Source organism: Pogona vitticeps, chromosome 5 (genome assembly GCF_051106095.1).
Source record: "Pogona vitticeps strain Pit_001003342236 chromosome 5, PviZW2.1, whole genome shotgun sequence".
Taxonomy (NCBI): domain Eukaryota; kingdom Metazoa; phylum Chordata; class Lepidosauria; order Squamata; family Agamidae; genus Pogona; species Pogona vitticeps.
In genome coordinates this window covers 26,604,464-26,617,449 of record NC_135787.1, presented here as the reverse complement: position 1 = coordinate 26,617,449, position 12,986 = coordinate 26,604,464, and positions in this window count along the sequence as shown.

Genomic DNA, 12,986 nt, shown 5'->3' with positions numbered 1-12,986 from the left:
GTAGTATGTGTGGAAAGGATCCAGTGATCGCAGTACACCACAAGCTAAACATGTGTCAAAATTGTGATGCAGCAGCAAAAAAAGCAAACGCAATACAAGGCTGCATCTACAAAAGTATAATGTCTGGATCAAGGAAAGTAGCACTATAGTACTGCTGTCTTCTGCTTTAGTCAATCCTCACTCGGAACACTCTGTAATGTCATGCAGAACACCAGTACAATCAAGATAATAAAAGACCTGGAAACCCAAGCCCTAGGCTGAACAGCTGAGGGAGGTTGGTATGTTTAGTCTGGAAGAGAGAAGTCTGATGTGATAACCATCTTTTAATATTTGAAGGTCTGTCGTGGGAGATGGAACCAGCTTCTTTCTTGTGGTTCCATGTGGTAAAACCTGAAGCGGTGGAACAATAAATTTTGAAAACAGGTGACTTTTTTTCAGTTTAGCATGATGTTTCCTTGATGATTGTACAGTTTGAGGGAATGGGAGGAGAAACAGAAAAATCAAAACTTATCCTGACCAGATGTTACAGTGTTGAGATTCAAGTTAAAATTGTGTGCTAAAAGGGGAATGCCAAACTTTTTAGATTTTATTTTTATAGAATATTTGTACTTGTATAGGAAAGTGAAAGCATAGTTAAATAAGAGTGCAGTTAAAAGAAAATAAATTATCTTGACAAAAAAAAATTGACCACTCACATATGCCAGTGTTAAAGAAGATGGTACAAATCTCAATGATAAATTGGCAATAGTTGAATGTTTATGTGTTTGAGTGTAGTTTCTGAAATTTCAGTGCACTGAAGGTTAGCAAAAGAGTTAACAGTGTGGTTAGGGTTAGATGCTTGTTTCATGTACACTTGTTATATTTTCTGGACTCACTGAAATTGCCAGTGCCTCCCACTGTCAACCTACAGACAAACAGAGTTTGTCATTCCTGCTCCTTGGCACCATGTTTCACAAAACGAAGCAAAACAAAACAAGATGAAATGAAATAGAAGGGAACGAAATAAAAGCCTGGAGAAATTGGGCGATTATTTTTGTTCCAGCTGGGTTTTATGTGGAAAACAACACTAGAAGCAGCCACTCAACAACAACGGCAACAACAGGCTTGTGCAAAGCAAATGGCTGAAATTTGGCAACATTTTCTACAATGCTCCAGGTGAAATTGTCATCATTCTGTGGAAAAAATACAACTTGGGTTCATGTGGGGTAAGTAACTGAAGATTTGAGAGGAAAATATTTTAATGTATTGGCCCTAATTAGTTATCTTTAACTGATGTATGGAAGTGAGAGCTGGACCATAAAGAAAGCTGACCGCCGAAGAATTGATGCCTTTGAATTGTGGTGCTGGAGGAGGCTCTTGAGAGTTCCCTGGACTGCAAGGAGAACAAACCTATCAATTCTAAAGGAAATCAACCCTGAGTGCTCACTGGAAGGACAGATCCTGAAGCTGAGGCTCCAATACTTTGGCCATCTCATGAGAAGAGAGGACTCCCTGGAAAAGACCTTAATGTTGGGAAAGTGTGAAGGCAAGAGGAGAAGGGGACGACAGAGGATGAGATGGCTGGACCGAAGCAACCAACATGAATCTGACCCAACTCCGGGAGGCAGTGGAAGATAGGAGGGCCTGACGTGCTCTGGTCCATGGGGTCATGAAGAGTCGGACACGACTAAACGAATGAACGACGAGTTATCTTTAACTGGAAAGAAGAGTTGGAAAGTAGTAAGATCTGCTTCTTTCCATAGAACTATCCTCTTTTTTTTTTTTTTTTTTTGGTGGTAAAACTTGTTCTCCAGTCATGATGTCAAAGAGAGTTCTGGTGAGGCAGTTGACAGGCTAAACAATAGGGCATTTTAAAAAAAGCAAAATTGTTATGCAGGTGTTCTACAGTTTACCCTGCGGCACTTGTACACACCAGCTAAGCTTATGCTTTGGCCTGATATGCCCCAGTCTTATCCAAAAAGAGATTATTGTTACCACTGAGATCTAGAAGAACTTTTGTTGTTCTTGATATCTGGGTTTTTTTAAGAGGAGCGAAGGTGTAAAAAGGATTTTCCTGAAAAAAAACCCAGTAGAAAAAAAGTATTTCCTTCTGGAAATAATGATCATGGTTGTACAATATCAGTCATTGCTCCGTTGCAGTCTTCCCGCTGGTGCTGTTCCTGTCCCCCAAAGACTGTGTTTGACACTCTCCCACATACTAAGAGTTGATAAATCTGGCACTACCAGCTGTACACAGTATGCCTGTCAAAACAAACCCTGGGGTAGTGTAGAGGGCAACATTCAAAGATGGAAGCTGTTCCTCCCATTCACCTCTTTTCCTCATGTAAAACTAAACCATTTTAAACCCCAGGTGTGGCAGTCATCAAGAAGGCAACATCTTTCACACGTAAGGTTTTACAAGTAAGCTTCAGTGCTGTACTCCTCTAAGACCGAAATGGATTTCATTGTTAAAATAGGTCTCTTATTCTGGTTTTATAAAGCCCTGCCTGATCTTACCTGCCTAAGCCTCTTGATGCTTAAAGCAGTTTTCTTCTTATTAAAACACCTTGTTGCCCTCAGTATGTGGAGTTGGGGGAAATGGGCAGTTGAAAGCTGTGGGATGTGCAGTTGGAAGAATGGGCAAAATTGGATAAAGCTTTGGAGTGGACATTTATAACAGAATAAACATGCAGAAACCCTGACTGATCTGACTGACTGAAAAACATTCAAGGCTACAAACCTAGTTGTGGGGAACAGGTTTGCTTATAGCTATAATGATTATCCCAACCTCAGCTGGAAAGTTTGCTGACATCAAGTTCTCCCTACAGATGCCAAATAACTTGTGTCTGTAGTTCCCTCAAGTCAGTCCATCCTGTCTGTGAAGCTGAGAACAGAAATCCAGAAAATTTGCATTTGCGATTCTGTATTTTAAAGTGGTACATTTCTTGCAGGTCACCAGGCAGGCCCTTATGTGTCCCAGTTCCCACCAAAGTGATATATAATGGTTTTAGAACTTAGTGAAAGCCTTATATCAAGTAGTTGTCTCCAAAATCTCCCAATGCCCCAGGATTAGAGTTAAAGTAAAACCATTCACTATGATTAGAAGGTAAAGCTGACAGCCCTAAAACTTTTCCTCTCCTTCTCTCCTCATCCTGATACTTTCCCTCTTTGGAGGTTTATGGAAAAATGAGTTCATATTTGGAGATGTCCAGTCCACAACTCTGGGTCACTCTGAATCAAAATTGCTAAAGGCTGTTCAGGAATGTTCAGATTTGAATTCAATCCACTATGTACCAATTCAGCTTGGGCATCTCCTGAATCTGTCTGAATTAGCCTGAGCTGGTTCTCAGTCTGGAATTTTGTCTGAATCCAAAGCACACCCTTTACATGCACACAAACCTCAGGTAAGTTGTGGTCTGAAAATGTAGACAACAGGCTGCGGTACTCTGGGATTTTTATTCCCCTAAGGTGACATTTTAAAGCTCTGTGTGGATGTGCATGCATCACACACAAAGCAAAATCAAACAAACACAAAACAAACAAAAAATGCAAAAGCAAAGCAAGCTGCGTGGATACCTCCCCATAGTGCTTAAAGCACTCTCTGGATCGTTCACAAGTTAATTTTGCAGGTTGCACATTGCCCCCCACCCGCAGCGAACAGGGTACTCAGTTTACCAACTTTGAAAGGATGGAAGGCTGAGTGAACCTTGAGCCGGCTACCTGGGATTGAACACAATTGAACACAATTTTGACTGCAGTGCAGCAGTTTAACCACTGCTCTACAGGACTCTACAAAGTGCATGTAACAACCAAGAGGCACAATATAATGCATGTAACCCCACAACATCAGATCAGTCTTGGAAGGGAGCCTCCTGCTATTTAGACCCAATATCTGTCACAAAAAGTACCTAAAACGTACTGAAAGATTTTGTACCTTTCTAAAAAAAAAAAAAAAAACCCTGAGCATGAGATTTGGATTTGGTGCTTACTTTTCTAGCAATTTGGCACTGCAGTTTTATTCTAGAACTTTTAGTACCTCTAATTATAACTCTGGCCTTCCATCTTTCATCTTTTGCTGAAATGAACATGGAGTGACTTCCCGGCTGATAACTACAGCAATAAAGTCCTCCATATCTAAAAGCTTGTCCAGCCTGAGGCTGCCAGCACTTGTTCTGACAGTGAAGGCTTTTGTCAGTAAAAAGAAGAATGTAAAATAAATGACACACCTACAAATCACCCGATGGCAGAAATGGAAGTAAATAAATGTGGATATTCTTAGAAACTGTCAATTGCTCAGGACATGTCAAGTCAGAATAAAAGTTGAAAAGCTTGGTCTCATTAACACGCCTCCTCCAAACTTTACAATCCAAAAAGCACTTAGAGGTAGGAACACAGGAAGTAACCTTTTACACAGAACTTGGAAGGTTTTTTTTTTTTATTTTTGGTTTTGCTCTACAACTCCCAGAAAACACAATTACTTATGCCAGTGGAAGATCCAGGGATCAATGTATTCAGAGTGGGCCAAGGCTCTCCTTTTTGCAGTCAATTATATTGTCAAAAACTTTTTCAATTGAATACCAAATGATATCATGATATCCATCAATATTTAAGGCATATATAACAGATAGTACACAGATCAAAGATTATCATATGCCATTCAGTGTTACTGAATGCTGGAGAGAAGATCTCATGGATGTGGCCTTGAAAGAAGAAGTAGCACCCAAGAGGAGGCAGGATGACAAAAATAAAATAAAATATATGGACCATTCTTCTAGATTTCAGTGACTGATCTATGGATATGACATTGTGAAAGCTGCTGTATCAATGTCATCTCAATTTTTCTTGCTTTCCCCTCTTTATTTTTCTTGCTCACTCTGTCCTTATCTGTTACATGTTTTGTTCTGTCTGTTTTTCTATCGTCACGAGTATGAACAACCAATATGGTATACAAATAATAGTAGCTGGAGGTATATGTATCAAGTTACCAAGTAGGGGAGTGGAGGAAAATGCTAAGGAAAAATTCATGTGCTGGGCTCAAAAATAAATCTCCTTGTTGTTATTGTTGTTATGTCTTAAATATGTATAGCCATACAGACTTTACTGGCTGGATAGTTCATTGATTTAGGTATCCGGCTGTGGACACAGAAATTGGGAGTTTCTATTCCACACTGTAGGGACGTGGTGGCGCTGCGGGCTAAACCGCAGAAGCCTGTGCTGCAGGGTCAGAAGATCAGCAGTCGTAAGATCGAATCCACGTGACGGAGTGAGCGCCCGTCGCTTGTCCCAGCTCCCGCCAACCTAGCGGTTTGAAAGCATGCAAATGCAAGTAGATAAATAGGGACCAATTTGGTGGGAAGGTAACAGCGTTCTGTGTCTAAGTTGCACTGGCCATGTGACCACGGAAGATTGTCTTCAGACAAAACGCTGGCTCTATGGCTTGGAAACGGGGATGAGCACTGACCCCTTGAGTCGAACATGACTAGACAAAAATTGTCAAGGGGAACCTTTACCTTTACCTATTCCACACTGTGCCTCCAGGGAAAAAAGTCAGCCTGTGTGGCCTTGGGCAACCTGCACAGTCGCAGGATGCCCCCAGAAGAAGGGAATGGCGAACCACTTCTGAATATTCTCTACTTTGAAAACTATGAAAAGGGATGCCATAAGTCAGGATTCACTTGATGGCACATGATTTCTATTATGCAAACTTTAAATAAAAATAATTCAGCTCTTTCATTCAACTTGTTGCGCCAGAAGTCTGGTTTCACTCTGATGTGAGCGAATTCTCATACCTTCCAATTTTCCAGCGTTTGATCTTTTTCCACTTGCCATACTTTAAAGGACATATCATTGGCATTTCCTAGGACAGCTGCAGAATATTCGCATCATACTAGCCACATTGTCTGGAAGATTCTGAGGGTTTTTTAGACATAAAAAGTTCCTTTCTGGGCTTTGCTTTCACAGTCCATGGTTTGTCCATCCAACTTTGTATTTTCTCCACAGAGAAAATACATAGTTGCTGACGTGAGTATTTTTGAGCTCTCCCTTGAATGCCAGTGATTGATTTGGGGGCCTTTGTATACAAAGTAGGACTTCTGCCATTAAACTATAGACCTTTTCCTTTAAATGTTCAAAGCATTGTAATCCCATGATATAAATCTACCAATAAATTGAGTTTAAGAACCAAGGAAGCAACCTTCTAGTGTGTCAGCATGTTTATGCATCTTGCCCATTACTGTTGGTTGGTTCAATGACCTAAGGAATCTTGGCTTATATTGAATCAATTGATCCAAGGTTTCTTAGGTCATTATAAAATATAAAATATTGTGTCGTAGCTGCTGAAACTCCCAGCTATCCTACATATGACAATGAACCATCCAACAATTCACATGCCATTTCCTCATTATATACCAGTGCCACCTCACAAGTCTCATTGATGATTAGCGATAGTAATGGCCATATTGTTCCTGCTCAGTATTTAAAGCCTGGGATTAATTTAGCCACCCATCATTGTCATTGTTTACAGACCGATGTTTCCTGGGAGGGAAGCGAAATATCAGCAAGAGTCTTAAAGGTCATTGCCAGGTCAAAAATAAGAGCCCTGATACAACCTTTGATTTGGGGACATGTATAAATGTATAAATATTTGCCACGTAATCCCACTTTAATGTCTGAAGAGGTGGACTTGTCCATGAAAACTCATATTAAAATATAGCAGTTAGTCTTTAAGGCACCACAATGTTTTTTGTCTTATTTATTTTTTTATTTCTCCTGAAATGATAGCACAGACTAGCATGGCTCCCTCTTCTAAAACGATATTGAAAAGGTACTTGCAAAAAATCTCATCTGTCATTCTTTTTGTGTTTCTTTCTCTAATTTATATGTGGGAGGTCTCTGGCATGATCCATAGTGAACATTTCCAAGTCAGGGGAAATATATATAGAACCACTCCAAATGTAACTAAAATGGTTTGAATTTATAAAGAGGACATCCTCTGTTTGATATAATAAAATTTACTCTGGTCAACCCGTGTGAAGACTAGGTAGTAATCATGTGTGCTCTCAATGTATATTTTAAAACATGGCAAGTAAAAAGGTCAGGCTCTGGAAAACTGAGGAATATGGGGATCTGCTTTCATTAAAGTGAAACCAGACTTCTGGCACAACATACAGACTCCATGAGTTGATTTGAGCTACAAATTGGGAGAAAGCCAAAAATTGATGGAGAAAAATGGGGGTAAGACAATGTGATCCGCACAGGATGTCAGTAGTAATAATTCAATATATTTCCAATAGAAGATAAATTTTAGCTGCACTGAATTTTAACATCCAATATCATGTTATAACCTTGGATCGGTGTACTACATTTTATTTTATGTGCTCCCTGAAGTCTGTGGCATTATCAGCTGGGATTTGGCAGATGGGTTCTGAAAGCTATTGAGAATGTTAGTAGTCTTCAGTCTAAAGAATAAATAGGAACCATGATCCATCTGAACTGACTTTCATAATTTTATCCTTAGGTCATCCATTATAATAAAAAAAGAATATTAATATCCTTATATTAGTGTCTGCTGTTGAAATGCTAGTACATTCGTGAAAGCTAAGATGATGTGAAGAAATAAAGTCTTATCCTATATTTGGGAAGGAAGGTGATAGCATCCTGATGTCCTCCACCAACATTGGAACATCTGTCTCATTGGTGGAATTATAGTTCTCTCAAACAGCGTGCAACTGGATGAAATTTCAGTAGCGTTTCTCAAGCAATGTGTGCTGGTTCTAAGACACAGTGAGGCCACCGCCACTGCTGTTGCTGTGCTTAGTGTAATGTGCACAGTAGGGAGCTTCCTGTATTCATTCATGGGAGGAGAGGCACAATTGTAAGAGAAGGGGCTAGAGTAGATCTTGGAAAACTTAATTTTTGCTGTACACATCTCCAGTTCTTCAACCAACACAGACCATGCTGGACTGACTGTACTTTCCTGCAAGCCCTTTCACTCCAGATATGCTATTCATGTAACTCAAGAACAGGGCTTCTGTCATGGTACAGATAAGCATTGAGAGACAGACAGACAGACAGACAGACAGACAGACAGATAGACAGACAGACAGACAGACAGACAGACAGACAGAAAAATCATCATCATCATCCCATCTATTGCCAGCAATATCAGGGGTTCATTGGTATAGTGCCTTTTTACAGTGAAACATGTGCAAAGTGGTTCGTAGGAAAATGAAAATGAAGTATAGCAGAAAGGTAAGAATTGCATAATAAAACTAGAGCATAATAAAATAATTGCATATTAAAACTAATAAATCTGTGTGGTGCAGTGGTTACATTGCAGTACTGCAGCCAGAACTCTGCTCATGACCCAGATTCAATCTCAGGTAGTTGGCTAGAGGTTCACTCAGCCTTCCATCCTTCTGAGGTGGTAAACTGAGTGTCCAGCTCGGTGGTGGTGGAGTGCAATGTGTTGCTGCATAATTGTACACCCAGAGAGTATTTTAAGCACTTGGGGGGTATGTAGGCAGGACACTTTGCTTTTTTGCTTTTAGAGCAGCAATATTGATAAAAAACTTTCTATAGCTTCCGAGCAGCCATTTTGGTGTAATAAAAAACTTTTTAGAACCCCCTCCAGGTTTTGGGGATCCCTAGGGATCCCCTGATTCCCTTTGTTCAGGAGTCAAAGAATGGGAGGAGGAATATCTAAAGCTGGAAAATTAGCACGGCTAGCCCTGGTTGCACTGTCCTGGCTCCTAAAGGCAGCCTCAGGATGAAGGGGATCCCTAAGGTCTGCAAAATCTGAAGAGAGCTCTAGAACACTTTTTTATCTGTCACTTCATAATCCTTCTTGCTCTGCCAGCATGGTTGCTGCTACTGTATAATAATGTGACTGTGGAAATGTTCATGAATGATTTGAAAATCATTGCAAAGTCCTGCACCTCGGAAAAAGAAACAAATTGCACAGTTACAAGATGAGGGATACCTGGCTCAGCAAAACTACAAGCGAGAAAGATCTTGGAATTGTAGATCACAAGCTAAATATGAGCCAACAGTGTGATGTGGCTATGAAAAAGGCAAATGCTGTTTTTGGCTGCATTAATAGTAGTTTCCAAATCCCACAAGGTGCTAGTCCTCCTCTATTCAGCACTGGTCAAGTCTCACTTTGAGTATTGTGTCCAGTTCTGGACACCACACTTCAAGAAGGATGCTAACAAACTGGAACAAGCTCAGAGGAGGGTGACAAGGATGATCAGGGGGTTGGAAACCAAGCCTTATGAGGAAAGGCTGAAAGAATTTGGGATGTTTAGCCTTGAGAAAAGAAGACTGGGGGGTGATATGATCGTACTTTTCAAATATTTTAAAGGCTTTCATAAAGAGGAGGGGCAAGATCTGTTCCCGATCATCCCAGAGTGCAGGATACGCAACAATGGGCTCAAGTTAAAGGAAGTCAGATTTCGGTTGAATATCAGGAAAAACCTCCTAACTGTTAGAGCAGTACAACAGTGGAACCAGTTACCTTGGGAGATGGTGAGTGCTCCAACACTGGAGGCATTCAAGAGAAACTTAAATAATCACCTGGCAGATACGCTTTGATTGTATTCCTGCATTGAGCAGAGGGTTGGACTTGATGGCTTTGAGGGGCCCTTCCAACTTCACTTTTCTATGATTCTATGAATGTATGAAAAGAAGGGGATGATAAGAACTTCCCTCCCTAACCACAATGATCTACAGATCTGCTAAGATGCTTAGATCCTTTGTACACATACCACACCTGGTTTGGCAGTGGCACGTGTGAAAAACAGCCAGGGATCCTAACAGATCACAGACTAAACATGAGTCCACAGTGTGATGCATTGGCAAAGAAAGTTAATCCAGTCCTGTGCTGCATCCACAGAAACACAGGGTCCAGATCAAAAGAAAGAATAGCACTACTCTATTTTGCCTTCACTGTACCTTGTCTGGAATTGTTTGTCCAGACTGGGACACCACAAGTTTAGAAAGATATGAACAAGCTGGAACATGTCCAGGGAAGCATGATCAGGATGGAAAAGTTTGGAAATGAAGACCTATGTGAATGCCTGAGAGTGGTTTGTACATTTAGCCCAGAGAAGGGAAAACTGAGAGGTGAAATCATAGCTAGCTTCAAATAAGTAGAGGGCTGTCTTGTAGAAGACAGAGCAAGCCTGGTTCCATTTTTCTTTTGTTCCAGATAATATGACCTGAGCCAATAGAAAGGGATTTTTGTTTAAACACAAGAAAGAACTTCCTTGCACTGAGAGTTTTTCAGCAGTGGAGTGGACTACTGAGAAACATGGTGGTCCTCCTGCATTTGAGGGTTTTTCAGGGTTTGGTGGCCTCCAACTCTACAGTCACAGTTTTATCATAATTATGTTCTTTGAAAATTGCTTGACAAGAAGGCGTCAAAACCCAGTGTGAAATATAAACTTTCCTCAAAGAAGCAAAGTAGTTAAAATATTTTGTGTTTTCTAGCCATTTCCATATGCACGAGTGTTGCTTTTCTTCTTTTGGATAATATTTATATTACTAAAGTGTTTCGACAACATGCCATTGTTTATTTATACATGTAAATGATTCTTAAATTCAGATGTTATCCTCTGATAATATACTCACATCCAGAATGCTGTATAATTTTTAAATAACATTTATTGCATGTTTCAAGAGTTAAAAAGCTTTCAAGTTTCTTAAATAATAAATCTCCATGCTGAGATTTAGAACAAACTGGTCTGTGGACACAACATGTAGCTTAGATGTTTGAAGAAAAGTTATTAGGGCCATAAAAGTCAGATTTGTTTATTATAACTGTATGGTGTTTTTTTTCCTAAAGAAAAAAAATGATGTGTAAAATAGCTTCCCACCAGGCAGCCTATAAATTAGAATTACTCGAAATAACACTGGTGGCACAAAGGTTAAGGGTGGTATTATTATTTTTTAACTCACAACGCTGTATGTTTCATTTCTGAAATCCCCTGTAACCCTCTGATTGGTCTGTTTCAGAAGCCCTTTTCTCTGGCCAGTCTGTCCACACGAGGATCTATAAAACTACATTCCTTACAGCTCCAGAACTAATGACAGATGAATTGGCCAGGACAGAATTTACTGATATTCTATTTTCCTACGATCAAGCTCACCTCTCCCTGTTTAGTATGTGTTCCACTGCTTGCACAAGAATTTGTATTTTTGTGATTGTTTATCAAAACTACATTTTTATACAAATGTTTGTATGCAGTTTTTGCACACAAACTATGCACCCACTGAATAAAGTGTGTTCATACTAGAGATGAGCATGAATTGAAAAACCAGTGCTTCATGACGGTTTGTGGTTTGTGGCTATCCATGAACCATGAAGATTCATAGACCTACAAGGCTTTGAGACCCCAGGCCTGTTATGTGTGTGCAGGTGCCTGCCTGTCAGCTGAGTGGCAAGTGGCTGCACAGAAGCAGCTGGTCCAGGTCTTGTCAGGCGGTGGAAGCAGTGGAGGTGGTGGAGGAAGTGGAGGAGGAGATGGTGATGGCAGTTTGAAGCCAAGGTAGGGAGCCAATGGGGAAAGTGGGAGGGAGGTTGGGCGGGCATCCCCTTTTGCAGAACCAAACAAAGCACTGAGGGGGAAAAGAGTTTGGTGCTTCGTTCGTTTTGGCAAAACAGGATCTCTGAACTGAAACATGAACTGAACCATGAACCAGCCCAGTTTGTGGGGGTTTTTGAGTTCATGGTTTGATTTGTGCCCGTCTCTAGTTCATACACATTTTTAGCATTATGTGCAGTGTTTGCTGTGCATTTTTCAAATGTGCACATGTTAAACAAATAAATAAACAAATAAATACATTTTGCAAATTTTGCAAATCTTGTTCACCATCTACTTTCAGGGTTTGGGAAATTTGACTATTAAATCTCTTGAAATAATAATAAGAAAAAAACTTGGTTGAATGACTTTTTCACCCATACTTATTCAGAGCAAGGCTTCCTGGACTTAGGGGCTGTTTTAGTAGTTCTGGTCTGCTGTTTACAACTTCAGATATCCTAGATTTAAAATATATCGCAAATATGATCATTTCCTCTCCACTGTATTTTCCATTGTCCTTTTTAGTCAATTGTAGCTTAGCTCAGTGGTTCCCTGACCTTTTGGACTTGTGATTCCCCTGAGCAGCAACAGTGATGGTAGAGCAAGAGGAGCGGTGAGCAATATGGGGTGGAGCAGGAAGCAAAGGAGCTGGAACTGGAGCTAGAAGAGCAGCAGCATTACTACCACCACAGCCAGCTTGCTGAGAAAATAAAGAGAAATGTCTGTGTTGCTCCTGACTGGCTTGACTGTGCACCAGGGAGCTGCACGGCACTATGAAGGCCACAGAATGCTACAGCGCATACTTTAGAACCCCCTGGCTTCACTATTAGGTAAAGGTTCCCCTTGACAATTTGTCCAGTCGTGTCCTACTCTAGGGAGCGGTGCTCATCTCCGTTTCCAACCCATAGAGCTAGTGTTTGTCTAAAGACAATCTTCCATGGTCATGTGGCCAGCACAACTAGACATGGAACGCCATTACTTTCCCACCGAGGTGGTACCTATTTATCCACTTGCATTTTGCATGCTTTCGAACTGCTAGGTTGGCGGGAGCTGGGACAAGCGATAGGGGCTCACTCTGTTGCATGGATTCGATCTTCTGACCTTGCAGCACAGAGGCTTCTGCGGTTTAACCCGCAGTGCCACCAAGTCCCTTGCTAATAGCTTTGCTAATAGCTTTGCTATTAGCAAATTTTAAAGGCAGCTTGTTAACTAATCGCTCTGCACAAAATTCTGTTGTGCCATAACTTTGAATAAATTTGTGCCTGTGTAACTTGAATCTGGCACCAGAAATATTTAAATTAATCTCATGGAAGGTTTCCTATCCCCCCCCCCCTTGTTCCAGAGCCCAACGCTCCCCAGGGCTCCTTTTTGCCTGAAGGAAGTCATGGGGAGCCTTGGGACATGGAGGAAGTGTTCAATAGTTTTTTT